Source organism: Podarcis bocagei (genome assembly GCF_964188305.1).
Source record: "Podarcis bocagei genome assembly, chromosome: 11".
NCBI classification, from domain to species: domain Eukaryota; kingdom Metazoa; phylum Chordata; class Lepidosauria; order Squamata; family Lacertidae; genus Podarcis; species Podarcis bocagei.
Window position 1 is genome coordinate 42,002,242 of NC_138136.1, and position 27,892 is coordinate 42,030,133.

Here is a 27,892-nt window from a genome sequence, read left to right on the forward strand (position 1 = left end):
AAAAACATAAAAATCATTTGCATAAGTTTAAACAGTTCACAGAAGCCATTCTGTGATGTAGCATAACATAGGATTTTGGCTGATTTTTCTCTAAGCACATCTGACATACAGCTCTGCTTATTGATTTCACTGAATGTTGCTGCAAATGCACTAGGGAAGCAAGGCTCATCTACACCACTGGTCTTCAATGACTGGGCTGGGGCCCACAAGTGGGGCTGGCATGGCCTGACCCAAGAGGCGCTGGTGCAGATGGGCTGCAGTGATATGGAGAGGGAGAAGAATGCCTCCTGTCTTTGCTCAGAATCAATTATCTTTATTAAGAATACTGCACATGTTATAGGTTTTGAGACCAGGCTGGTGGAGAGACAAGGTTATGCAGCAGTCATTTTTGCTCATTTTGGCATGAGATAAGTTGCAGGCTGTAGCAAACAACTTGTGGGAGATTTATGGAAACCAAAACAAAGCCTCATCGGAAGATATATTACTGTGCAGGCAGAATGACAACTGATATGCAAGAAAAGCTTCTTCCTTTTTAAAAAAGAGAAACCTGTATGGTTTAGTACACATGGGGTTCTTTCATTGAGCAAGGTGGAAATGGATTGTACAGAAAGCTCTCCAGATGGCTTATTAAAAGGGTAGGACCTATTAGCTTCCAATTACAAAGCAGTGCAATATACTGAAAGGTGTGATTCTAGGATGATTGAGGAGTGTGCTGACATGTCATGTGGATGCCCTGCAGCTTGCACGTATGACGCATGTGTGTCCTATGGCGTGCACACACAGCCATCCCTTAACGGTGAGGGGGCCCAGCCCCTTCGTTGAATTATTTTTGGCGGGCCCAACTCCTCCCACAAGATGGCATACCTGGTACCCAGGATTCTGTTTGAAATGGTATGATACTGCTTACAAAATTACACTGACTCTATGTATGTTTTCATTCCATTGTTTAAGTTCAGAACACAATGAAAACTCCCCTTCTGTGTCCCCATCGATGTTCTGTACACACTGGACCATCATATGTTTTCCTCATTGCCTAGAAAGTTATATCCTGGGGAAAATTATGCCCTACTCTACAGCTTCCCCCTGCCCCCCCCCACACACACATACTTTCAGGTCTGAAAACTTGTCCCAGTTATGCACCCTAACCATAGACCTATGGATACTCTGCATGTATGAAGCTCTTACAACTGTACATTTAATGGCCCACAGGAAGCTCTTACAGCCGTTCATTTCAAAAGAGGAAGTGGAATCTTCCACGCAAAAGACCGCACTCTGGAAAACCTTCTCTTCCACTGATGCCCATTAAAGGCGTGGGTCCAAATTCCATAGGATACAGCGAGGCAAATGTCACACGATGCCTGTGCCCATTTCTGCTTTGCTTTGTTTGGAAACTGAACCAGCACAAAACAAAACGGCCGTGTGCTTATAGCCACTCTGTGCAGGTCAGCCTTCCTCCCCACAAACAAAAGCCATGCCTTTGGGCTCCCTGCCAATCCTCCTGAATGGGCAGGGTTTCCTTTCCGAGTGCACAAGCTGCTGGCAGAATTGGCAGGGTGTCCAACTTTTGAGCCTGGATGAAGGCGTTTTGATTCCCCTGCACCACCAGCAGCACAAACTCCTGTAAACATCCCTTTCCCTTTTTATTATAATGGGGCTGCATTACTCAGTGTAATCTCAGCTGCGGATTTCAAAATAATTAAAATCAAAACAGTTGGCTGATGAAAGCCTATCGCTCGTTAACACAGAGAAAGAAAAGGGCAGGGGAACGACATCAAACGAGAAGCTTAAACTGACCCACAGCAAAGCGGTTCAGCTGGCTGCTGGCTTTGAAGCTCCCCGAACGGAGCTGCAGGAGACCACACATTGGAAGAGAGCATCTGGAATTGGTAGGCGATGTGGTGTGAGCCAATGCTGCATATGTGTTACATTTGGGGTATGTTCTTCCTTATTCAGGTCTGTGCCAAGCCCAATCTGGCCCACCAGCCATATGTGGCAGCCCAACACGGGGTTGATAGATTTCCTGTTTTAGCTGCCTACAGAAAACAATGGTGGAGTTGTCAATCATCTGGAAGGCCACCAGCCATTGCTGGCCAACCGTGCTTGTGAGATCAACAATATGGTGGGATGCAATATCCTGGAACAGGGCATGGATGGACCTCCTAGCTAGACTCTCATAGGTAAAGGTAAAGGGACCCCTGACTATTAGGTCCAGTCGTGGCCGACTCTGGGGTTGCGGCGCTCATCTCGCTTTATTGGCCGAGGGAGTCGGCGTACAGCTTCCGGGTCATGTGGCCAGCATGACTAAGCTGCTTCTGGCGAACCAGAGCAGCACACGGAAATGCCGTTTACCTTCCCGCCAGAGTGGTACCTATTTATCTACTTGCACTTTGACATGCTTTTGAACTGCTAGGTTGGCAGGAGCAGGGACCGAGCAACGGGAGCTCACCCCGTCACAGGGATTTGAACCCCCGACCTTCTGATCAGCAAGTCCTAGGCTCTGTGGTTTAACCCACAGCGCCACCTGCGTCCCATAGTCCCTCATAGTCCCAAGGAAAAACAGAAGGCGCATGGCTCTTGAAGAACAAGAGTGACAGAGGAACTGGTGGGAAGCAGGATGTTGGGGTAGGAGCAACTAGCTGCCACAATACAGATCTAAATTTGGTTAGAATCACAGTATGCTGTGAGATTTTCAGATGAAGGGTGGTGTACAGATTTAATAAATTGTGTGTCTATAGAATAAATGCCAAGGATTGTTCTTTTGTAAATGAATAGGAAGCATACGTCTCTAATGGTTCATCCTCTATGCAGCAGGATTTAATCTCCGCGCATCAGCAGATGAGCAGCTATTAAATCCTGCTCGAGAGCACGGTTTGAAGCCGCTCACATGCTTCTCCTGCAGGTGGGCCACAGCAGGGTAGGGGAGAAGAGACTCGCAAAAGCTGCTTCAAGCAGAGCTTTTGAAAAGCACTTTAAGGCAGCCTCCATGCTCCCAAAGAGAGTGGTCCGGCTTGGTTTGGGCGTTTGCAAGCTATAGCAGCCTTTGCTTGCTTTTCCTCCTATCCCATCAAGCTGTGGCGAGGAGAGAAACAAATCCATGTTTTGCAAACAAGGGAGGCAAACTGGAGAAGCTCTGCTTGCTGCTGTCATTTGCAAACTCCACCCTTGTTCCTCCCCTCCCTGTCAATGGCGGGGCAGGGAGAAATGAGAGGTCTGCCAGCCCTATGCTCAGAGCTTCAAAGCACCAGATTTAGGGCTGGCAATGGGCCTTGCAGTGTGGTTTCTCCTGCTGCACCATCAAAGCAGGATGCAGTTTTCCGATCCCCTGCCCTCTACCCAGGGTGGCTGCCCCCCCCCACGCATCCCTAAATCAAAGCCTGAATTTGGCTTCATGGGTCGTAGCAGTTTGAGAGATGGCTATATAAAGGGTTGTCACCTCCATATAACCATGCCTATACCCTTTGATTGATTGGAGAGGCAGTGTTTACTGTCCCATTGCCATCTAAGCTATGATAGGTAAAGTACTCTATGCAGGGCCTTCTCAGTGATGGCACCCAGACTGTGAAACTGATGGCCTTTCTGCCTGCAAGTTAAAACAGTGCTGTTTAAATGGGCATTTGAAAGGGGCACTAATTGAAATAGTGTGAAATGGATGGAGGTTTGTTTTTGCTGATTTAAATATTCTACTAGTTTCTGGCATTATTTAAGGTGTTTTTTTAATGTGTTAGAGTTTCTCTTGCTGTATTTGGTTGACAGCCACCTTGTGGGTCCTATCTGAAATGGAAACGTTGGCTATATACAATTCAATAAATAAATTCACATCTTGCTACTGTTTCTTTCAACAGTGGTTACCAAAGAAGATGTCACTTTCATTAGCAATTATTAGAGATTGGCTTATATTTAAACATACATTTAAATCTTGCACAAGAGGAAATGCAGGTTTTTAAAATTGCACTTGAGCAAGCAGCACTGAAAAACATAATTAACAAAAGACAATGTCAATACAAAATACATTATAAAATGTTGACTTGTACATTAAAAGAACAACAACTGAAAACATAATACTTTTTAGAATCAATTTACTTTTCAGACATTATTTACCAAACAGATTAGGAGAAATGCAAATATTTGATAGAATGACTTCTGGGAATAGTTGTGAAAGTTACAAAAACAATCCAGTAAAAGCTGGTTACTTCATACTTACATCTGGCAGATTCACACATCACATGTCAATTTTACTCCAGGAAAATTTCACCACCCATCCACTGAACCATTCAAATGCATTTATTCCATGCAATGTGAAGGCTTTCTCCATGATAATCAATCAGCTATCAGATCAGATTATTAAAATGTCATCCACTTTTGTTCTCCTGTCTTGGAGTTCGTAGATCAGATATGCCTGAACTTGCCCTAAATTAAAGGGTTCAAGGTCAAGTCACATCTTCTGCTGCAGATCTAAAAACTCTTAGATCTCTCCTTCTACATGCTACTCCCAAACATGAAATCTGCAGTCATCTTGGATTTGAGAAGTAGGGTCATCGGTGATTTTACAAGGCTCTTGTGCCTTTAAGAAGTGAGAACACTTGTCTCCACAACGTGAAAGATTTCACCAGCTTATTTCTGTAGAACAAGCTGTTAAAGACACGGGAACAGACCATGCCTGTTTTCCTGGTCAGTTGGCAACCCAATCCAGAAGTTTGCTTAGTGGGACATTCCATTCCGTCTGCTCTGGGAAATTTTGCAACATCTTTAGCTTTGTAGGGTGAAATTGCACACCGATGGGAGCATCTGTCAATTTCAGTTTCTCTCGGTTTCTCATTTTTCCATACTTACCCTGAGTTCTCCACATTTCCATATCAGTTTGTGATTTTTTAAAAAATCATCTTGAAAATTAATCAGTGCAGTTCTTCTAATATACACATGACTGTCTGCAATTTTGCCTGTGGTGCACATTTTTGCATAGTAACCTTCCATAATACAATGCATTTCAGATGTTATTTTCACTAATAAATGCCTTCTATGCACACTTTACCCTGGTATATGCAATTTTTTGTACATATTACTTGGTTGGAGATCTGCATTGCAAAATTTGGGGAATTTTCAAAGGATGGCTGTGTTTCGGTTTGTGTATTGTTTTGGAAAGCAAGAATTCAGCAGATTCTCCTTCCAATGTGAACGGAATCAAGTTTCTCTCTCATCCCTAATGCTGCGGTTGACATGCTGTGGAATTACTTAATTTTATTTTAAAAGGTAAAGGGATCCCTGACCATTAGGTCCAGTCGTGACCGACTCTGGGGTTGCGGCGCTCATCTCGCTTTATTGGCCGAGGGAGCCAGCGTACAGCTTCTGGGTCATGTGGCCAACATGACTAAGCCGCTTCTGGTGAACCAGAGCAGCGCACGGAAACGCCGTTTACCTTCCCGCCAGAACGGTACCTATTTATCTACTTGCACTTTGACGTGCTTTTGAACTGCTAGGTTGGCAGGAGCAGGGACCGAGCAACGGGAGCTCACCCCGTTGCGGGGATTCGAACCGCCGACCTTCTGATCGGCAAGTCCTAGGCTCTGTGGTTTAACCCACAGATTGCATTTAAATCTCGCATTTCCTCCAAGGGATTCAAAATGGCAGAGGTGGTGCTTTCCCGTCTTCATATTATCCTTACCCTGTGAAATAGGTTAGGCTGAAAGAAAGTGACTGGCCCAAGGTCACTCAGTGAGCTTCATGGATGAGCGGGATTCGAATCCAGGTCTCCCAGATCCTAGTCTGACACTCTAACCACTCCACCACACTTTATTTCTTAGTAGCTATATTATTTATTTCAGGGATTTAGCCAAGAAGTCCAGAGGTCGTGAGGATGAACCAAAGGGCAGGACTGGGGAGCAAGTCAGAGGTCAGGCCAAGAATTACAGGAATACCTCCAACGTCAGAGGCAATATGCTTCTGAATACCAGTTGCTGAAAATCTCTGTTGCAGAGAGTGCTGTTGTACTTGTGTCCTGCTTATGGGCTTTCTACAGACATCTGGTTGGTGGTCCCAAGATGCAGCATTTGGGGCTCGGCCGAGTCCACAGGCAATTCAAGGTTTTAGAGGGTCTCTGATTTGGCTTGAGATTCCTTGTTGACAGCAGCATTCCATCTTGGAAGGCTCAATTCCCTCTTGGAATGCTCACCAAAACCTCACCAAATCACCCCTCGTCTCGCACACAGAACCAATGCACACCCCAACGATCACCCCATGCTTCTTTTGCAACCCTCCAGTAGAAAATTACTCTGTTTTTTTTTACTTTTTTGCAATTTATCCAGGCCTTTTGTGTTACTGTTTAATCTCCCGTGTGAACAACTTGTGGCCTTTATTTCAAAGCAGGAAGCTGCTTTTCCTGTTTGTCAACAGGGATGTTATTAAATATTTCAAACTGCGTTTTGCATCCCATCCCTGTCATGTCTCTGCCATGGCTCGGAGGCATAAGAATTCCTCCCTCCTCTTTAGCTTTCTCACAACACACCTTCTTGGATCAACTTCAATTTGTTTGAGAGAGAGAAATGTTCACAGACTCATTTTCCTTTGACTGGCAACTCCGCCTTGGCTCAAGGGCCATTGGCAATGTTGTATCCTCATCACAAAATGGCGCAGTAATCATAATACCTACACAACAGGTATGTTGTAGTTATGTGATCTGATGGAGGCCTCTCATTCTGTGTAGGAAGTGGGGCTGCACCAAAAAGGTTCCCCATTTCTTTTCCTTATCATTTACATCAACTGTGAAAAGTGTTGTCTGTTTTCAGGATATATGGGGGTTGTTCTTTCAATAACTTTCTCAGAAATGTCTACATTGATCTAGAAATGAATGGAACCTTTCTAGATTTCTAGAAACAATGAAAAGACATGACTACAATTCTATGGAACTTCCTGCCAGCTGAAATCAGACAATCACCTTCCCTGTTGAACTTCAGGCCTTGGGTGAAGACTTCATATATATATATATATATATATATATCAGCAAGCATTTAAAATAAGTGTTTCTGATTTTGTGCTTAATTTCAACTGATTTTATCTTTTGTAACAGCGCTTAGAGATGAGGTCATTAATTTATAAATTTCCCCTTCCCGCCTCTTCTGTTAGAAGATGCTTCCACTCAATCAAAATCCCTTTCTTAAAACAAAGAGGGAAAGGAATTGCTGAATTAATTAATAGAACTGGAATACAAAAAAGGGAGGTGTGAGGAGGTCAGGGAAGTAAGGAAATGAAATGTAAGGTACGGAAAGATTGATGTGTTTTTCTTTTTAAATGTTTATTATCTTTTTTCTGTATTTTGTATTTTTTTATTTCTTTCTTTTCTCTTTTTCTCTTTTTATTTATGTAATCCTTTCTTTGAAACTTTAATAAATATCATATAAAAAAAACAAAAACAAAATCCCTTTCTTAATGACAAAGGCATCAACTGGATAGCATAGGAAGCAGACGCATCAGCTCTAGGGGGCAGAGGTGTTACCAGCCCCCTCAATATTCCTTAGCAGGGGGCTCAGCCCCCTCCCAATATTGAGGGGGCGAGGCGGCTGGACCACCAAGCCGAGTGCAGTGCAGCATCGAAGGCTGGGTCTTCCTGAGCATGAGAGAGGAGGAGCTGCAGTCGTAGAATCTGTGCAGCACTAAGGAAGGCCTGCTCCTGATGATGCGCTCCTCCTGATGGCACATGCGTGACATGTGTCATGCACATGACATCACAGGTATGTGATGCATCACTGCACTCCCCCTACAAGCTTCTGCCCAAGACAGATAGGAAGCTGCCTTATACTGGGTCAGGTCACTGGTCCCTCTAGCCCAGTATTATCTACAGTAACGGGCTGTTTCTCTGCAGGGTTTTGGATAGAAGACATTCCCAGCCCTACGTGGAGACGCCAAGTATTGAACCTAGAACATTTTTCATGCAATATCCCTTCCCCTAATTCTTTGGATTCCACCCAAATAAAATGTGCTCCTTTTTCCTCTTTAGGATATGGTTTCTTATTCTCATATGCAAATACTGTATACATGGATTTACTTGCTTAATTATCCAGTCAATCAATTAAAAGGCATGTGATTAATTAACTACAGTTCTTGAATGGGGCGACGGTGCTGTATTGGCAGCAGAGAAGATCTGCAAAAGGAATTGCCAGTCTGAGAGACCTGAAAGACCATAGGAAGTATAGGAATCAGGCAGGCAGGAAGAGCACCAATCACTCCAACCAAGAACAGCCATTTTCAACATACAAATATCATAAATACATAAATGCTTTAATTCGCAGTGGTTGCAGGTACTTTCTTCAGCCTAGATCTGATACCGGAAATGAACCAGGCTAAAGCAAATGACAGAAAATAATGGAGTTAGTTGAGATGAGATGGAGAAAGGGGCAATGTTTATCTTCTCTGCCCTGCATTTTCATTTTCATTTAAGTTTTAGCCTACACACACACATACATTTTATATGTGAATAGGGCAGATATCTACTCCAAACCAGTACACTGCAAGAATCTCAACTAAACGAGAGTCCACAACCTCCTGAGGGAGTCCGTTTCACAGTCATGCAGCTCTTACTGTCAGAAGGTTTTTCCTGATGTTTAGTCATAATCTCCATAACTTGAAACCATTGGTTTGAGTCCTACACATACACACACACCCCAGAGCAGGAGAAAACAAGCTTGCTCCATCTTGCACGTGAAAGCCTTTGAGATATTTGAAGATGGCAATCTTATTGCCTCTTTTCCAGGCTAAACATATTCAGCTCCTTCAAGCATCCTTAATGAGGCTTGGTTTCCAGACCCTTGATCATCTTGGTTGCCCTCCTTTGCACACGTTCCAACTTGTCAACATTCTTCTTAAATTATGGTGCCCACAACTGGACAAAGTAATTCTAAGATTCTATGTGAAGAAGCCTTTGCTCTCTCGTCTTCACATATGTTTAGCTTCTCTCTCATACACTGTAGTGGCTGTGGTGGTGGGGCAGAGTTGCCAAGGTATCCTCCTGACACTGGATTCATTGCAGCTTACTAAGATGGGGCAGGGCTTCAGTGACACTAATTTCAGGAGCGCAGCTCTGCCCCACCCCCATGGCCACTGCTGCTGCTATATAACACATATAGCTTGTTTAGAGAAAAACCGCAGCATGACCACCTCTGAAATACAGAAACTTTCGGAGACAAGTTGCTAGGTGTAGTTGTTTTTATTTTAGAAAAAGCATTTCCTGCCTGGGAAGAGTAAAATTATAGAAAAATATGAATTGCATTATACACAATGAAAATAGGCCATGGGAAGATGTAGAGTAAATTACCATCCACATGTCATCTCCAGGAGCTTTATTTTGTGCTGACGCAGAGAAGGCTAGGAATAACTTATTGCATTCATTGAGCAAGCACAGATAATTATTAACACTAAAATCTCCAATCAAACAGCACGTTGACCTCCAGGTGGCTTCAAATCCCAAATGAAGTGAGGTAGATCTTTCTTGTTCCGTGTGAAGGGAGAGGTTTAAATTGTCTTGACCTTTTGAGAAATCTTTGGAATGTATTTCTGGAAGCCTGTCCCTTAAGAATATCTTGATTCATTAGCTGCCTTCAGGCACTCTGGGACTGTTCATAGTAATCACATTGGTGGGGGGGTCAGTAGAGATGAACTCTGTTCTCCGTTGCATTCACATTGCCCTCCACAAGTTGGAGGGCAACTGTGAAGCATGATGAACTTCTGCAGGGTTCTCAGATGTGCAGAGAGCCACCAGAAGCACAGGAGGCTCCCTACTTCACAAAGTTGCCCTCCAACCATGAGCAGCCAACTCCTAGGGGCCGAGGCCCCTTCAGCCCACCATAAAATATTTGAGGAGGCTGCTGCTCCCAAGTTGCTGGGCATAACCATTCAAATAGTGTGTGTGCCTTGTGACTGATTATGTGGGGTGGGACTTACCTGCCCCCCCATATTTTATTCAAGTTGGGGGCCCTGCCTCCAAATCATAGAGGGCAATGATGATGATGACTAAAAGGGGGGCAAAGTTAATGTGCTTGTTCCTATTGCCCTCCCTCACATGATTATGGTCCAGTTCTAGGATGGACAGACACAGATGGGCTGTGTCTACTTTGGCCTTGAGTCAGATGAGAGAAGGAAAAAGAGGAATAAATGAAAAGAGAAGGTGAGGGAGGGTTTGGGGACTTCCCTTTGGTGTCCTATTATATTAACAGAGCATAATTCAGCAGATGAAAATTATTGCAAGGTTGAAACTTGTAATCTTGATCCAGCTAATCCCATGAAATCTATTTTACTGGTCTCACCACTTTGAAAATTGCTACACACATGTGATGGACATCTGCAGCTCACATTTCGTAGGTGAGGGCCAATGAATGTTTAACTGGGCTTGTTCTGTGTCAAATCAATTTGAATCAGTGCTTAGCAACTAATTGTATGTTGATGCTCACACCGCATGCCTGAGCATCAGAATGCCCAGTATGTTTATCAGGCTTCAGTACCTCAGTTGTGTGAACCAGCCTTTTTAAGAGTAGATGTATCTTGTGAAGATTAAAAGCACCAGCAAAATTTGACAACCGGTCTTTATTCCTTTCCTCTTATAAATATCACTTTGACCATGAATTTTAGCTTTTACCTGTCCAGATGTTGCTCTTAGAGCATCTCTTGCTGGTAGATTAGAGCAACCACAGAGCTGGAAAGGACCAGAATTCATTAATTCAGTTCTGTCTTTGGCATTCTTACAAAGAGGAACCCTCTGCAAGGAAGCACGCCAGTTTGGGAAGAACAAAAGATCCCAGGGAAATGTGAGCTGTAGACAGCACAAGCTCCAAAGCCATTTCTCTGTTGATCCTGTTCCATCAGTCATTTTAACTTGCAGCTCCTAGATCAAGAGCATATCACATATCAAGCTGATAAGAACAGACTTCCTTGAGAAAAATGCTTCAGAGAAAAAGCTACATAGAGAATAGGACTAGCTGAGACATAGTATGCAATAGTAACCATAAAGTTAAAAGAGGTCAGCAGGATTAGGGATGTCAAGGGTGGGGAGAAATTTGTTCAGCTTGCATTTTAATATGGATTTACCTAATTTGTACTTCCTGAACACAAACCAAATCATAGTTATCCTCCAAAATTTGTACTATTTCAAATTTTGTGATACAATTCACCAACCCAAAAGAGTATACAAAGATGTATATAAGGGGAAAGTGTGCTAAAAAATGTAGATAGTAGTGAAAATAATATACAAACGTCATGCATTGTATTGGGGAAAATTGCTTGCAAAAATGTGCATGTTAGGCAAATTTGGAGGGAGGGAGGGAGGGAGGGAGGGAAAGGTGTCTGAAAAGTTGTATGAAAATGCAGATATAATGGTTGCACTGACTTTCGTTAAATAAATTGTGAACAAATCAGAAATGGGGAAAACTGAACTTAAGATTGGAAAAACGAAAACCAGAAGAAATTGAAACTGACAAACTTGTCCATTGCTAAACAGGTTAGCATCCAAGCATCAGAAGCAGGTGCAGTCCCTGTTTTCCTGAGAATAGGAGGTGGTATGGCTGGTTTTCAATCTCAATTAAGCAAGTACAGCCTCTGGCCATAGTGCCATAATAGTCACAGCTTTACTTGTAGGCTATGACATATAGGTTACTGCATGTGATCAGGAGCCAAACAATGATCTTGATGAATGAGAAAAGTTAAAGAGGCACAGATGTATTTGGTAGGAAAAGATTAGCTTGTTTATTTTGGCTGATGCCTTAGTGCAGTGTTTCTCAAACTTGGATCTCCCTCTGTTGTTAGACTACAACTCCCATCATCCCTAGCTAGCAGGACCAGGGAGTTGTAGTCCAACAAAAGCTAGAGATCTAAGTTTGAGAGATATTGTTAATGTAAAACCTGGCTCCTAGCGAGGGTCAGGTGAGGCAAAAGCGGAGGTAGGGAAAATCGAAGGCTGAAGGCAGGAGCAGATGTCATAGCTGCATAGACGGGTGAGCAAGTCTGACTTGGGAGCCTTTAAAGAGGATAGAGAGTGTCACCTGACCCACTCTAGCCAATTGGTGGAAGGAAGCTTTATCAGATGGTCCCCTGATGTTCCGTCCTTAGGGTATTGCTGAGTGGCAGAGCACATGCTTAAACCTTGCCTGACATCCTTTAGGTCACCAGTTCAAGACTTGCTATGGACTCAAATATTCATGGCTTTTTTTTTTTTTTTTGAACAGAGGAAATCTGGACTCCAGGTCTATGGTGATTTGTGCAAGTTGAGAATGTAGTCACCCTTCCCCTGGCTTATTTTAGCATAATTGCAACCTGTGAAAATTTGTCCCAGGAGTGCAGAGACAGCAAAGTGTGTGTTGTTTACCCTTTCTGCTGTAACTCTGAAGATTAAGGCAGAAAATGAAGTGAGAATTAAACATTTGCTAACAATCAAAGCACCGAAGGCAGAACCAGCAACAGTATGTGAACTATTCAAGGTTGCATTTAATACATCTTATTAAAAATTGGCAAGACCTCAGACTTGTTCCTCCCTATAATCTATGGTAATAATTATGGTGGTGTGTTGAAATGCACAATTATATGGACATGCACAATCCCAAAAATGAAGCGTTCTCCAACACCATCAAGAAGATGTTTCTGAATGTGAATGGGAAGGTAGTGGCACAAAGAGCTAAAGCTTCCAGTGCATTAAGATATCTGCATTCCTTGTTTCTTGGGAAACTAAGCATTTGAAGTAGTGCTGTAATGAGTTTTGGTGGTGTTCAAGTATCAAGACAAAAATTCCCTTTTGAAGGGGCTGAATTTTTCAACAAATGCTCAGAACTCCCTTTACAATGCAACCCTAGGTATGCCTACTGTAAAGTAAGTCTCGTTGACTGCAGAAGGACTTACTTTCAGTAAAGCGTTTCTAAAAAGCCTTGATGTTTATGTTCAAAATGGCTGTGTTCCTGTTCCATGGGTTACATCCAATGTTAGTCACAATCAGAGGATGTCCATAGAGTATGGCTCATGTTGGATATCACCCTCTCTCTCATTTTAGTTTTCTACATTGCAGATTTTATAAAGCTCCAGGTCCCTATGCTGGGCAATGATGTAAATAATATGATGTGATACCATGCAGCTACTAGTCCCTCTCTGAAACACCTTCAATAACTGCGCACAGGGGATGTCTCCCATATGGTACCCACCTGCTTTCAGATTTATGTGTGCAGAGGTAAGTAAACATGTGACACTCACTTTTTGGGCATGATGGTGTGCAGTTAAAAGGCTAAAGCAATACAGTGCATATAAAAACAATTTGGACAGGATTTTTATTTTAGATCTGTATGTATTTATGCACACACAGACACTCAAACCACACAATAACTAGTGTGCATTTCAAGATATAAACAGAATGAGAAAAATCAGAGATAAGCAAAGATTCCAATTTCAAAATGACTTCTTTGTTTGGTTTTTCTCTTCATGCTGCACCTCCCCTCCTTCAATATTCTGAAATAAAAAATGGAAGCTGAGCCTTTCTGCATTGTTCTTGTTGAATCGACATACATAATAAATGGTGACCACTTTTCTATCAGTACATCCACAAGCAACAGGTTACATGTGCCTTTAATTTCAGATGGAATCTTTCCCACAACCCAAATTCCCCATGTTTTTATCAATCCAATCAGTAATAAGTGGTGGATTTAGCCACAGCTTGCAATGTAGCAGTTGTTAATCATAATAAAATTAGATCCCTTCTAATTCCTGGTATAGCCTTTGCATCTATACATTCTTGCAACACTGTGGAATGTGCTAATGACATTACATAGCTTGTAATCAGTTTAGTAAACTGGAGTAGCTATGCCCAGTTATCTCATATGAAGAGAAGCAGTGACTTACATGCAGGAGAAGTCTCAGGTTGCGAGCATGCAACCTATCAGAGGAGGGGATATGAGCCAGATGAGGAGAGGGCCCCCACTTTTGTGACAACTGCTCCATAGAGTCCAGACCTATGGACAGCTGCCTAGAGGCCAGAAGCATGTGTGTGTTTGTATGTGTATCCAGAGCACTGTAGAAGCTGTTGTGTTTCTCTTGCCAATAAAGAGTTAACTATCAGGCTTCCTTATCTGGGCCAGGCCAGTACACCTTGCTTCATGGGTGGGCCAGCCCTGCTCAAAAGCACACTTCCCTATATACCCATTTTATTCGCCAAGAGATTGCTCTATCTGTTTAGACTTCATTTCAACACAGCATGGCATCCAGACACTCATTTGAAGGAGTCCAGCTTTTGCAATCAGCCTTGGTGCCTGTCTTTTTTAAGTAACCCTGGTGATTAATTACATGTTGTGCCGCATAACTCTGACTACATAACTGACTCCATAAACTCTCCCACACTTTCTCATGTGCCCATGTTTAGAGACTATCCTTTACACCAGCCTTTCTCATCCTTGGGTTCCCAGATGTTGTTGGACTACAAATCCCATCATCCACAGCCAGCAGGGGCAGCAGTCAGGGGTGATGGGAGTGGTAGTCCAACAACATGTGGGAACCTAAGGTTGAGAAAGGCTGCTTTATGCTATGTAGCTAATCCACCATGTGACCTGATTCCACAAAGGTATCAAACTTGCCACAAGAATGGCAACCTGTTCAAAATGGGAATGCTCATTTGTTTTTCAGATGAATGGAATAGTGAACTGTGGGTAGCGATGGGAACTGGATCTATCTAACCACCCTTCAAAGTTCTCACCAGCTCTCTATATATTGCAGACTGATCTGGAAATGCAAAGAACTGAACATAAGATGGAGAAACTGAGAGAAACCGAAATTGACAGATTTGCCAAAGCCTAAGTGAGAGTCCCATTCAATCTGAATATTTCTTCCCAGGGCTTTCTGTTGTTTCATGGCATTCCAGGAGAGGTGGGGCTCCCACCGAGGGCTGCAATCTCTATTTTATTTTACCCAGAATGCACTACATCCAGGAGAATTATGGGAGAAGGAAAATGGCATCTTCTGCTGCAGAAGCCAGCTCCTCCCATTAGTGACAGTAGAATTTAGTAAAAAGGAAGGAAGGAAGGAAGGAAGGAAGGAAGGAAGGAAGGAAGGAAGGAAGGAAAAGTGGAAAGAAAGGAAGATGGAAAACACCCAAATCTATCACAGCAAAATCATTACCAATGGATAAAACATGAAATAAAAGCAGATTTTGATGAATGAAACACTGAATTAATGAGACTTCCAGAAACAAACATGAAGGAAATCCCCAAAGCAAGATTCCTACTGCAGAGTAATCACGATAAAAACTTAGCACTTTGCAAATCAAAGCTAGGATCTGGTATGATGAGTTGAACTTCTTCCTCCAGAGCCTTCTATAGCTGTCCCTGATATACAGCAGAGAACATGCAAGACCCATTCAACAGCATCCGTGAGCTTTTTAAAAATGATAAAATCATATCATATTCTGTGCATCAGTGTAGGCAGGCGACCCCAGTAGGAAAGTGTGGGGCCAGGGAATCTGCTGATACCTTAGGTGGTGCTATTTACTGCTAATCTGCTTTTAGATTACATTTTCCTCCTTTCTCTACAACTGTTTTGTGACTATTGTGTGATTTGCTTGCTGAACAATGCACAGAGGAAGCAGTAGGGTCTGTGTGAATGGCTCATGAGCCTAATAACTAGGGGGTCCCATGCTTCTCTTGGAATATATATGTGCATTTCATTGTTGTGCAGGCACATCTGTACAATTACATCGTGGGAAAACTAGAACGCTTCCACTTATTTCAATGAATAAAAGCTACAAGCACTATTATCTGCGTTGCTGGGGGGTGGGGACGCTGTTTAGATTAGTCACTGAATACCCAATGGAACCCCATTTCAAGGAAAACAATTGGACATTCTGAACAATTGGCTTCCTACAGAGTGCATTGAGGCACCTTATAGAAAGGGTTCCCCCAAAGAAATCCGGTGGAGAAGGAAAGGTGCCACCACCCATTAATGTATAAAGGAAGGAAACTGTGGACATGGAGGTGTTACTAGACTACAACTCCCATCATCCCTCACTATTGGCCACATTAGCAAAGGCTGATGGGAGTTGGAATCCAACAACATCTGGCTTCCACACCTCTGCATTATGGAGTTGGTCCATGCCATGCAATCTCTTGGGGGTGTGGGGATAGCCAAATCACCGACAGCAGACTGCTGAAAAAGTCTGCTGACCCCTGAGTAATCTAATCAGGAGCTGAGTAGCAATCCACACACTGGTTTGGGACCATCAAATTGGTTTGGTTCACTGCAAAAAGCAGACCGAATGACTTCTCCATTCCTAGCTCTTATATGTTACCTCTTGGCCGAGTGACTTGACAGCAGGCAAGCCCCGATGAATTCTGGTTCACCTGCATTTTTTCCCAGCTGGTGTGAACCACGGAGACTGCATTGAGTAATTCACCCAGGCTAGATCATTTGCAAATTCTGACAGTCTCTTGCCTTCTTTCAGCCTCCAGGGCACTCGGTGCTGGGCTTAACACCTTTGCTCCTGCAACGTGCCCAGTGATGAAACCCTCGTCCATGGACAATCTCTGGAGCCGCCAACACCCACGGCTGATTGTGCAGAAGGCGACTTTCCCAGCTCATAAAGCATTAGCTACTTGCATGGAGCAATGAATAAACCAGAAATAAAATTTAAAAAGTCAGAGTCGGGCAGGGCTGAGTCCTTAGCAAGCTTATAGCAAACACAAAAAGAATGTGCCTTGGAATAGATTCTTTTACCCTGAGGACACACACGTTCTCTGCATGTCCATAAACCTATGAAACTAGGCTGCCTCTAGCACATGGCTAACCAGCAGAGCACCAGTGGATGTTCCCAGAAAAGAGAACAGGGAGGTCACTGCTAGGAAGGAGGCGAAAGCCTACATACCATTGCACAGCAAAGGTGTGGCCTTTTGGTTAATGCCAGGCTCAGTTAAGAGCTGGGAAAGTTCTGCTGCACTGAAACCAATAGCTGCACAACGGCCCTAGCCTTGGGTGAGGGAGGGTGGGAGGAATGTTCCTCTCCTCCTTTTCATGTGGCTGCATTCACCTGGGGAGCCAGGCACCCGAAGGACTAGCCCTGTGGCAAGGCGGAGGATTAGCATCCCTGCACCTGCACAGCTTCACGTGAGGCATCTATTTTGCTATGCAAACCAGTTTTGCTGCAGACTTGACCCAGGAGCTGAGGTTGCCCTCAATTCGTTGCTGTTGACAGAATGGGGAAAGAGTTCCAGGGCCAATGTCTCCATGCAAATGCTTCACCATTCATAATAAGTGGAAGTGCACTTCTGGAATGCTAGTTTTAAAATCATGAGGTTGAATGGGACCTTGCTGGTCCTCTTGCTCAGCTCTGCAGGACCAGCAGGGTTCAACTACAGCTTCTCTGAGAGATGGCTGCACAGTGTCTGTGGCAACACCTCTAGCAAAAGAGAAGCCACCATCTCTCAAGGCACTTTGCTCCATGTTCTCACAGCTCTTGCGATGAGGAAAGTCCCAAATGTTTGCCTATGGAAGAAAGTCTTCTTGTGTTTGCATAAGAGCAAAGAACTTTGATGATTCTCGGAAACAGAGACCTCTTGAGATACAGATACTGCACTCTTAAAATAATAATTAAGAACTCTGCCGCCTTGGAATTCTCTCAAAGGCTGCTCTCTAAAATGCAAGGGGCAAAAGATAAATATTTCCCTCCTCTCTTTAGGAAGTGGGCTGAGCATTAACTATGGTCCTTACGGCACGTCAAGGGGTTTTCTTTTCTTCTGTTTTCGCTCTGTGATGGCAGACATTTGCTGAATCTTGCTTTCTGGAGGTGTCCAAATGGTCCCGGTGCCTAAGCAGGTTGCTGGATTTGGGCCCCAAGATGAGAATTTGCAAGACACACAGCTAAAGACCCACAATTCCTCACTGCAAACTCTGGCTGAGACCTATAAAAGAGAGACACTCCCCAAGGGTGCATGTATTGGGATGGAAGTGGAGGCATAAAGGAATGCATAGTTTTCTTGCAAGTTTTGCTCCATATTGCCAAGCCAAGCCCTACCATTAGGCAGAACGAGACAGCAGATTCTTAGTGTCATGAAAGAGCAGCAAAATGTTGACCTTAATACATTATTGTTTGGGCTCTTGTGACATGTATTGGGTACCAAAGCAGCCTTTACCACCCTGGTGCCCTCTGGATGTTTCGGACTACAATTCCCATCAGTTAGAGGGCTGATGAGAGTTTGGGAGCACATTTGGGAGCACCAAAGTGATGAAGGCTATGTTAAAGTAACTTGACAGGCCTTGGGTACTACGGACCTTGACTTGGGGTGGGGATGCTTTCATGCTGAGCCTCAGACAGCAAAATGTCTTGGGTCAGCCTTGTATATCCTTTAGTGGTAAAAATCATACATGGGATTTCATTTACTTTCTCATTAATCATATTTATTATATGTTGAGACATGATACGTCGGGGAAATATGGAGGTAAAATGGCTGGGGGTTACCAAATGAGCACTGTATTTCCATCAGACAGCAGTTTGACCATCTGTTAGCAAAACTATGCTGTAAAGTGACCAGAAAACGGGTGATAGGGAAATATACATTTGTAAGTATATTTGTGACCTGAAAACCGATAGACACCCAATGCTTGTGCAACATCATCTAAGCCTGGCTGACATTTTGCCTCTTTGACCTGTTCAGACTCTCTATCTGCTTCATTTTCATACAGTAGAGGAGTTCCCAGATTTCCCAATGATGAGATGAGAAGCTGGTGATTAGAAAAAAACACAGTGCTGCTTGCACAGAAATTGGGCAACCAAGCACTGATCGCATCTGCAGAGTTCTGCATGGGTGTCACAGAAAGTCTTGGCGAAATGGGCAACCCAAAATGTGCTAGAAATTGCTGTTACGTCCTAAAGCAGCCTGGTTATTTGCGGCATTTGTCGCAGTATTTTGCGGTATTTGTGGCAGCCCTGAGTGCCTTATGTCTGCATGTTTTTTAAACAGTGCAGGAGCTCATCATTTTACCTTGGAGTTCAGTGCAATATTCTAAAGGGGGGAAATGTCACGAGGAGAAGACTCAGAGCTGACTTGCAAGACTTATCTTGAACAGCAATGTGCATGGGAAGGTATGTCCGTAGAGAAGTTGAACAATTACATGGAGGATAAGGCTATCAATGAATACCAACCATGATGGCTATATTCTGCCTCCACAGTCAGATGCTGCGATGCTTCTGAGTACCAGTTGCTGGAAACCACAGGAAGGGATAGTTCTCTTTTTCTCAGGTGGGTGTCCTGCAGACATGTGGTTTCCAACTGTGGGAAAAGGATGCTGGCCTAAATGGGCCATTGGCCTGATGCAACCGGCTCTTCTTAGATAGGAGGAGTGGGAGTTAGAGGCTGGCTGGCTGTTTCACCACTGTTTTGCTCGAAGTAGAAACTTAAGCAGACTCTGTGTCTGGAGGAGTTTGCAAGGGAAGGCAAGCAAAATGGACTGGTAATTTATGCACTGCTACAAATGAGTTTTGGAAGCAAAAAGCAAGAGACTCTCTCTTGGGCTTAAGGGTTGAGAAATGCATTGTATTGGCCTTGGTATGCATAAATGCTTCAGCTTGTTAATAGTTGCCATCGTACAAGTAAAAAGTCATCTTCAAAGTCTTGTGAGTGGAGTCTACTTCATCACTAGTGCTTCAAGGGTGAAGCCACTGCATGACTCAGGAAAAAAGCCAACATAAAATGTGCTGAAAGCCCTTTGCCTTGGTTCAATCTCCAAGTAATAGGAAGACTCTATGCTCTTTTTTGCTGCAACAGACTAGCATGGCTCCCCCTCTGGAAACGAGGCCTCTGGTGTTTCAGGTCCTGTTCAAAATGAGCAAAAGCTGTTTTCCCAAACTTCTGCAGCCCATGTGTAGATTAACTTCAGCCTCTGGTCCCCTTAGGATCTTGTGCTGATTGTCAAATTTTTATTGCTGGTTTTGATTGTAGTTGATGGATTTTGTGAATGCTGTTGCTATGCTTATTTTATGTAAGCTGCTTTGGTATACATAAATAAATAGTTCCATGTAATTTGTTCCATTTAGGTTTATTAAATTTCTACCCTATTCTGCTTCCCAAAGGAGTCCAGCATGGTAAATGGCATAGTGGAAGACTAATTCACTGAAAACAACAACAACAACAACAACAACAACAACAACAACATCTAGGAACATTTTGAAATGGTCTCATATCCACACAGCTGATAATTTTGAGGTTGCCAGGAACAGTGTCTCTCAGCCATCCAACACTGGGATGTTTTCAAATTCCTCCTGAATGTTAATAATAAGGGCAAGCAGTTCACCAGGAAGGGCATTTCACAGAAGAGGAATCCCACCAAGAAGGTCCTGTCACGAGTCAGTGCCAACTATGCAATGCACAGTTTGTGCATCAGGAACCCAGATAGGAGTGTGATGCTTCTTTGGAAACTGCAAAAGGGCCTTGTATTTCTGGAGGGCAGTGGGTCACATGTGAGTAGTGGAAAGGTTCATGATTAATGTAATAGTTCAGTGGGTAGAAATGTACCCAGCACAGTATGGACCCAAACAAACATTGATGAAGGACAAAGAGATCTCTAGGTTCCCCGTGGGGATTCTGTCTTGCACAGACAAAGCTATGCACATGGCGGGAGGGTGGGTGGTGCCTATCATCAACTTCATTTAAAAGTAGGAATTGTTGCATTTTCCTTCCGCTGTTTCCCTTATACTCACTTGTGGCAACAGGTTTTCAGATACATGAATGGTGCAGTGATGTGTTTGTTTGTTTGTGTGTGTTGTGTGTCAAGATTCCACACTGTGTGAAGATTCCTGCACAACCCAGATACGGTAAGCATGTCCGAGCGTGTGAAAATGAGGCGTCATTTTGAAAATATGAAATGGTATGTTCTTAATCAGAAATAAATATTTGTTCAGAAACCATTATGGGTAGCTGGAATGATGATGGCAGGAGGCAAAAGTGATTCATGGGGTCAGAGCTTAACAAAATAACACCTTGATGTGCTCCCCCCCCCCCAACGATAGCAAAGAGTACTTGATAAAGCTGTTGAAAATAAACACACACTTCCCCTGAGTACATCTATTTGATGAAGACCAGAAGTGCCGTTTATCAAGGTGACATTGATGTTGAATCAGATATGCAAAACTTGTCTAACATTCCACACATCAAAGCTGTGTAATGGTATATTATGGCTCAGCTCTTTCCCACAGATTCAGCAGGCAAAACTATTATAAGATATCTCACTGCACCATCACTGTGAGTTCAAACGGTTCAGAAACAAGGAATCAAGCCCCATCATTTGCTACATCAAATGATAACTCTCTCACACACAGAGTCGCACACATGTATCCATGAATATTATACAAGTATATAAGTGGGGGGTGGGTATATGTGTGGGTGTATCTTCCTATATAATAAAAACGTAAGGCTGTCACTGCACAGCCCCTTTGAAGGGATTTGTAGTGCCATGTCAGAAACCTGGATTTGCATGAAATCAGGGTGAAAGTGGAGACAGTGAAGGCAGGTTCCACAACATCAGTGGCCTTGGCAAGGGAATGAGTAGTTTAAAACAATTGCAGCACAAAAGAGATAAGTGGCTTCAGAAATGTGTTTGGGAAGGTGAAAAGTGTGCTTAGTGCTAGCATGGAGTGGTAAGGGAAAGCTATAAAGGGTCAATGTGGGAGAATGGCCGTGGGGTTAGCAAGGGGCGTGAGCAGGGACAGAGCCCTGGTGTGTGTGTGTGTGTGTGTGTGTGTGTGTGTGTGTGTGCAATGCTTAAATTGAAATAACCCAAAGGAACCTATTTTTCTTCTTGTTGCACCACAGATATTGGCTTTGCCCTTTTCCCACTTCTGAATTCAGCTCAGTGTTGTTGGCAGTGGTTCTTCAGGGCAGTGCCGGATTTACGTATAAGCTAAACAAGCTATAGCTTAGGGCCCCACTCTCTTGGGGGCCCCCAAAAAATTTAAAGGGGAAAAAACTGGATGTACATTTCCAAAATATAAGATAAAAAACAAATAAAATAAAACCTACATACAGCTACAGCATTTTTTGTTGTGTGGGCTCCTACGATGTAAGCAATAGGCCCTGCCTGCTAGCCTGCTCCCTAAAATATCACTGGTAATTATTTCACTATTAATATACTTCTTCTTAATTGTATTTCACTATTAATATACTTCTTCTTAATTGTATTTTAGTTCAACAATTACTTTGATAAAATACATATTTTGTTATGTGCAAATGGCTTTAGATACCTATTAGGTCCATAAATTACCATATAGCATATACAGTGGTACCTCAGGTTAAGTACTTAATTCGTTCCAGAGGTCTGTTCTTAACCTGAAACTGTTCTTAACCTGAAGCACCACTTTAGCTAATGGGGCCTCCTGCTGCTGCCGCGCCACCAGAGCACGATTTCTGTTCTCATCCTGAAGCAAAGTTCTTAACCCTAGGTAATATTTCTGGGTTAGCAGAGACTGTAACCTGAAGCGTATGTAACCTGAAGCATATGTAACCCGAGGTACCACTGTATTCAACACACAAAAAAGTGACAATTTGTTGTTATCAAAGAACAGCTGGACATATAAAGGGCCCCATTACCTTCAGTAACTGAGGGCCTCATCAAAACTAAATGCAGCCCTGCTTCAGGGTTTCAGATAGTGAAATTCCCAGTCCTAACTGGAAATGCCAGGAATAGTTGCTAAAACATTTTGCATGCAAAGTTGATGCTCTGCTGATGAGCTGCAGCAGTTCTGCCCATGTTCCAGGGATCTCTCAAAAGCCCAACCAGCACTGCTGGCCACTGCTGCATCTTCTTGGAATCCAGAAGCAATGCCAGGACCACTCTTACACTTTTCACAACTGAGAGTGAAGCACATGTCTGGTTTACATTCAGAAACCTGGGAAGCACTGCTCTTGAGAGCTGGTTCCATCTTCCTGACAGGTTGTTAACTAGAGGAACGAGAGCAATCCTGGAATCACAGGAGACTTCGCTGGAGGACATCTGGTGCTGCTCTAAAAATACTCCCAGATTGTTCTTGGCTACAGAAAATCTCTGTAAAAGAAAAACCTTGTGCTCCTTTAAATGAGCAAAGGCATCTGACTTATTTTGAGCAGATTGCATTTCATCACTTATCTTTCAAAGTTTGTTTGACATGTTAAGCATCAATTGACCACAGAACATGGAACGAGAAGAAGAAGAAGAAGTAGGCTCAGAATACCTTCAAACTAGCCATGTTCATTTCAAGATGCTGATGTAAAGCCATAGATTACGTCATAGAAAATGAATTCAGAAAATAAAGGGTAAGTTCAGAGAGAGGTGGGGAGAGGGAGGGAGGGAGGGAGAGGGAGAGAAAGTATGTAATTGTTTCATGTATATACAATGAGAGGAGCATATGTTTAGCAATATAATTATTGGGGAGTGTGCATCTAATGAGCACATCGGTGCGCAATCAAATATAAGTGCACAACTCTGCAAGATTCTGGGCACCTCTCAAGAGGTGTGGGGAATAACTTGCCCTGGTCTCAGCATTCGCGCACATGTACACCAGGCCATGTGCAATTGGGGTGTCTACAGGAGGATAGCCATGTGTCCCACTTTACAGAGGACAGCCCTTTATTCAAAGGGCTGCCAGGCCCAGTCTAACTTTCTTTATTATTTTGTTTATTTATTTCATAAAGCTTTTACACTTTTTGATTGTTAAAAAAAAAAGCCTCAAAGAAACTAACACAATAAAATTATCTGTGGGGAAAAACCACCTCTATAAAGCACTACAAAGATAAAATCAACAATAAACTAAAAACAGATTAAAACATACATCGACATTTTACATCTCTGCATAGGCTTGTCCAAACAAAAATGTTTCTAGCATGTGCCGAAAACAGTAAATTGAAGGCGCTTGTCTGAGGTCACCTGTCTGAATATAGGTTCTGCTGCACTTATTATGGAGAGGATTTTGTGGCACTTGCAACAGGGCCAGTTCTGCAGATCAAGGCAGTCGAATAATAATTCTAATGATCATTTTATTATTTGTACCCTGCCCATCTGACTGCGCATATATGGGCCAAGGCGATCTCACAGGTAAACTGGTCCCAAATTGTAATGTTCTTTATATACTGATAAGTAACAATTTGAACTTGGCCCGGTGGCAAATCAGCAACCAGTGCAGATCTCTGACCACAGGTGTTCTATGCTGGCAGGGCCTCACTCCTGCCAGCAATTGTGCTGCAACATTCTGCAAGAACTGTAGCTTCCAGATGAAGCGCAAGGGAAGCCTCATATACAGTGCATTGCAATAAACTTTCTTTCCCTCGTCTGGCTGCCTAAAGCCAATACCGCTCTTACCTGTAACCAATAAAGTTGTGGCCATTTTTCGCCCATTAACCTAAATTCTGGTGTCCAGTGTCTTTATTTATTCCAACTTGGGGGGGGGGGGAATCGCCACGCAAAGAGCTGTAAGAAGGGAGAACAGGGGCTCAGAGAGTCCCCATAACAAAATGTTAGCACCTAGACAGCAGACTGAGGGTGCAAACAGCTCACCTGGTGACAGTCTTCCCCACTTCGGTGAGATGAATTGCATTTCCATTTCAACTATATGCAGATCTCTGTTGTCTTTTGTTCTCTTTTGTAGTGACATGTAGGGATGGTTTAGAATTTCACTGTGACATGACATTTTGTGTTGTTTTTTAAAAAAAGATTTTTATTAAAGTTTCACAGATTACATAATAACAAGACAAGACATTAATACAAACAAACAAAGAAACAAAAACAAGTATAATTTCAATCCCTTATTTTCTTGTAACTTACTTCCCCAACTTCCTCATCCCTCCCCTTTCTGTATTCCAATTTCCAATTATTAATTCAGCAAATCCTCTCCCTTATTATCCATTTAAATTTTTAGCCTTTCTTTTCTTTTACTTAATCATTACAGCTAGAAACCACATAATTTCTCAACCAACGTCATTCTAGCATTCAATAATTTTACAATGTTTCCTAAGATAGTCCTTAAATTTCTTCCAGTCTTCTTCCACTGTCTCTCTTCCCTGGTCTCGGATTCTGCCAGTCATCTCTGCCAGTCCCATATAGTCTATCACCTTCATCTGCCATTCTTCCAAGGTGGGTAGTTCTTGTAACTTCCAATACTTTGTGATGAGTATTCTTGCTGCTGTTGTAGCATACATAAAAAATGTTCTGTCCTTCTTTGGCACCAATTGGCCGGCCATACCCAAGAGAAAAGCCTCTGGTTTCTTCGGGAAGGTATATTTAAATACCTTTTTCAGTTCATTATATATCATTTCCCAGAAAGCCTTAATCTTTGGGCATGTCCACCAAAGGTGAAAGAATGTACCTTCAGTCTCTTTACATTTCCAGCATTTATTATCAGACAAGTGGTAAATTTTTGCAAGCTTGACTGGTGTCATGTACCACCTATAAATCATTTTCATAATATTTTCCTTTAAGGCATTACATGCCGTAAATTTCATACCGGTGGTCCACAATTGTTCCCAGTCAGCAAACATAATGTTATGACCAATATCTTGTGCCCACTTAATCATGGCTGATTTCACCGTTTCATCCTGAGTATTCCATTTCAACAGCAAGTTATACATTTTTGACAAGTTCTTAGTATTGGGTTCTAACAATTCTGTTTCTAATTTTGATTTTTCCACCTGGAAGCCAATTTTTCTGTCCAACTTATAAACCTCCATTATTTGATAATAATGAAGCCAATCTCACACTTTATCTTTTAATTTCTCAAAACTCTGCAATTTCCATTTGTCCCCTTCTTGTTCCAAAATTTCCCAATATTTCGGCCATAGACATTTTGTAGTGACATGTAGGGATGGTTTAGAATTAGAAACAGAACTGTTAGAACCCAAAACTAAGATTTTGTCAAAAATGTATAACTTGCTGTTGAAAAGGAATACTCAGGATGAAACGGTGAAATCTGCTATGATTAAACGGGCACAAGATGTTGGACATAACATTATGTTTGCTGACTGGGAACAGTTGTGGACCACAGGTATGAAGTTTACGGCATGTAATGCCTTGAGAGAGAATATTATGAAAATGATTTACAGGTGGTACATGACCCCAGTCAAGCTTGCAAAAATCTATCATTTGCCCGATAATAAATGTTGGAAATGTAAAGAAACTGAAGGTACATTCTTTCACCTTTGGTGGACGTGCCCAAGGATTAAGGCTTTCTGGGAAATGATATATAATGAACTGAAAAAGGTATTTAAATATACCTTCTTGAAGAAACCAGAGGCTTTTCTCCTGGGCATAGTCGGCCAATTGGTGCCAAAGAAGCATAGAAGTTTTTTTATGTACGCTACAACAGCAGCAAGAATACTCATTGCAAAGTATTGGAAGACACAAGATTTACCCACTCTGGAAGAATGGCAGATGAAGCTGATGGACTATATGGAACTGGCAGAAATGAGTGGCAGAATCCAAGACCAGGGAGAAGAGTCGGTGGAAGAAGATTGGAAGAAATTTAAAGACTATCTACAGAAATATTGTAAAATTAATGAATGTTAGAATGATGTTGGATAGAAATTAAGTGGTTTCCAGCTGTAATGCTTTAAGGGAATATGAAAAATGGGTTGTTAATAGGGAAAAATCTAATGTTACTATTTTAAGACCAAAGATTAGGATAAACAAAGAGGGTAAGGATTTGCTGAGCTAACAAATTGAACTGGAATACAAAAAAGGGAGGTGTGAGGAGGTCCGGGAAACAAGCTAAGGAAAATAAGTAATAGAAAAATGGAGTGGCTTTTAATCATTTTTATTTTGTTTGGTTTTTTTTCATTTTGTATTGTAATATCTTAAAAAATTTTAATAAATATCTTATAAAAAAAATAGAATTTCACTGTCGTCAAATTTTAATGCGAGCTTCGCGGTGTTCGCTCGGTCAACATCCATGTGAGGCAATGGGGTTCGTGCAAGCGGTAGCAGTAGTTAATGATACCGATTTGTGTTTATTTATTTTTTAATCACAAACCTAACAACAATGTTTTTGAGTCCAAACTATTATACTAACTCTATTTTGTTCTCTGTCCTTGTTTTGCAGTTACCATCCATTCTGATGTCCTTGAAACATGGATTCCCTTGAACCCTTGTTTTATTGATGTCATGCTGGCAGCTATTAACATTCATTGTTTTGTTTCTTATCCTTTCTCCCTACCTATATAGCTCTTCATTACACGCTTGCCAAGGTTGGGGGTGTCAGGCACTTATGCTGAATGAGGGTGTCATGGGGATGGTGGATTAAAGGGGAAGAAGAACCTGAGAGCAGAGATAGTTAAGTAAAGGCATGAGAGTCCTTGTAGTTTTATGGCCAGGATGCTTCTGAGCATGCTCAGGAGACCATTTCCTGCTGGGGTGCCTGGGCTTTGTAGTTTTGTCTGCCTCCCTGCCTGGTTCATTAAACTGGGAAAGCCGTATGAAACTACAGCTCACATGTAGCTAGGGCAAATAATGATGATGCTGACCACCCAAGTGAAAAATCCAAGCCTTTCATGTGTCCTTTCAAATAAGACCCTTCATGTGTCCAGTCAGCTTTCTGTATGCCAATTTAAACTCATCCATTGAAAGAGGAGACCAACAGGGATTGAGGACTAGAGACAAGTTCACCCTGGGCTTTGCTTTTCTGTGCTTTCTTAGGGACACAATGGAAAGGCCCCATCCGCCCCTCTCCCCATAGGAAAATGTGGCATTTTATCAGGTCAAGTTACTTGTTGTTTACTGTTGTAACAATTGTTTTCTCAAAATTTATCTTCTGTACCATGAAAATAAATAAAAAGAGTATTAAAAAAAGAATTATCAACAAATGAATTAACGTTTAAGTGAGCCAGCGAGAAGTCACTTATCACTAGGGATATCAGAGAATTCAGACAAAAACAGAGAGCAGAAA

The 27,892-nt window shown here is 42.5% G+C and overlaps 1 long non-coding RNA gene across 4 annotated transcripts; it reads left to right on the forward strand.

Annotated features, from left to right (window-relative positions):
• The first annotated feature begins 1,606 nt into the window (after window positions 1-1,606).
• On the forward strand, window positions 1,607-27,687 carry LOC308597400. Of its 4 annotated transcripts, XR_014012934.1 has the most exons (5): window positions 1,607-1,886; window positions 13,031-13,189; window positions 14,632-14,802; window positions 20,764-21,088; window positions 27,050-27,687. It is a non-coding gene; the product is annotated as an uncharacterized lncRNA (long non-coding RNA). The 4 variants fall into 4 exon arrangements; XR_014012935.1 differs by lacking the exon at window positions 27,050-27,687 and having other exon boundaries at window positions 20,764-21,529; XR_014012936.1 differs by lacking the exons at window positions 20,764-21,088; window positions 27,050-27,687 and adding an exon at window positions 16,442-20,221.
• Window positions 27,688-27,892: the final 205 nt, after the last annotated feature.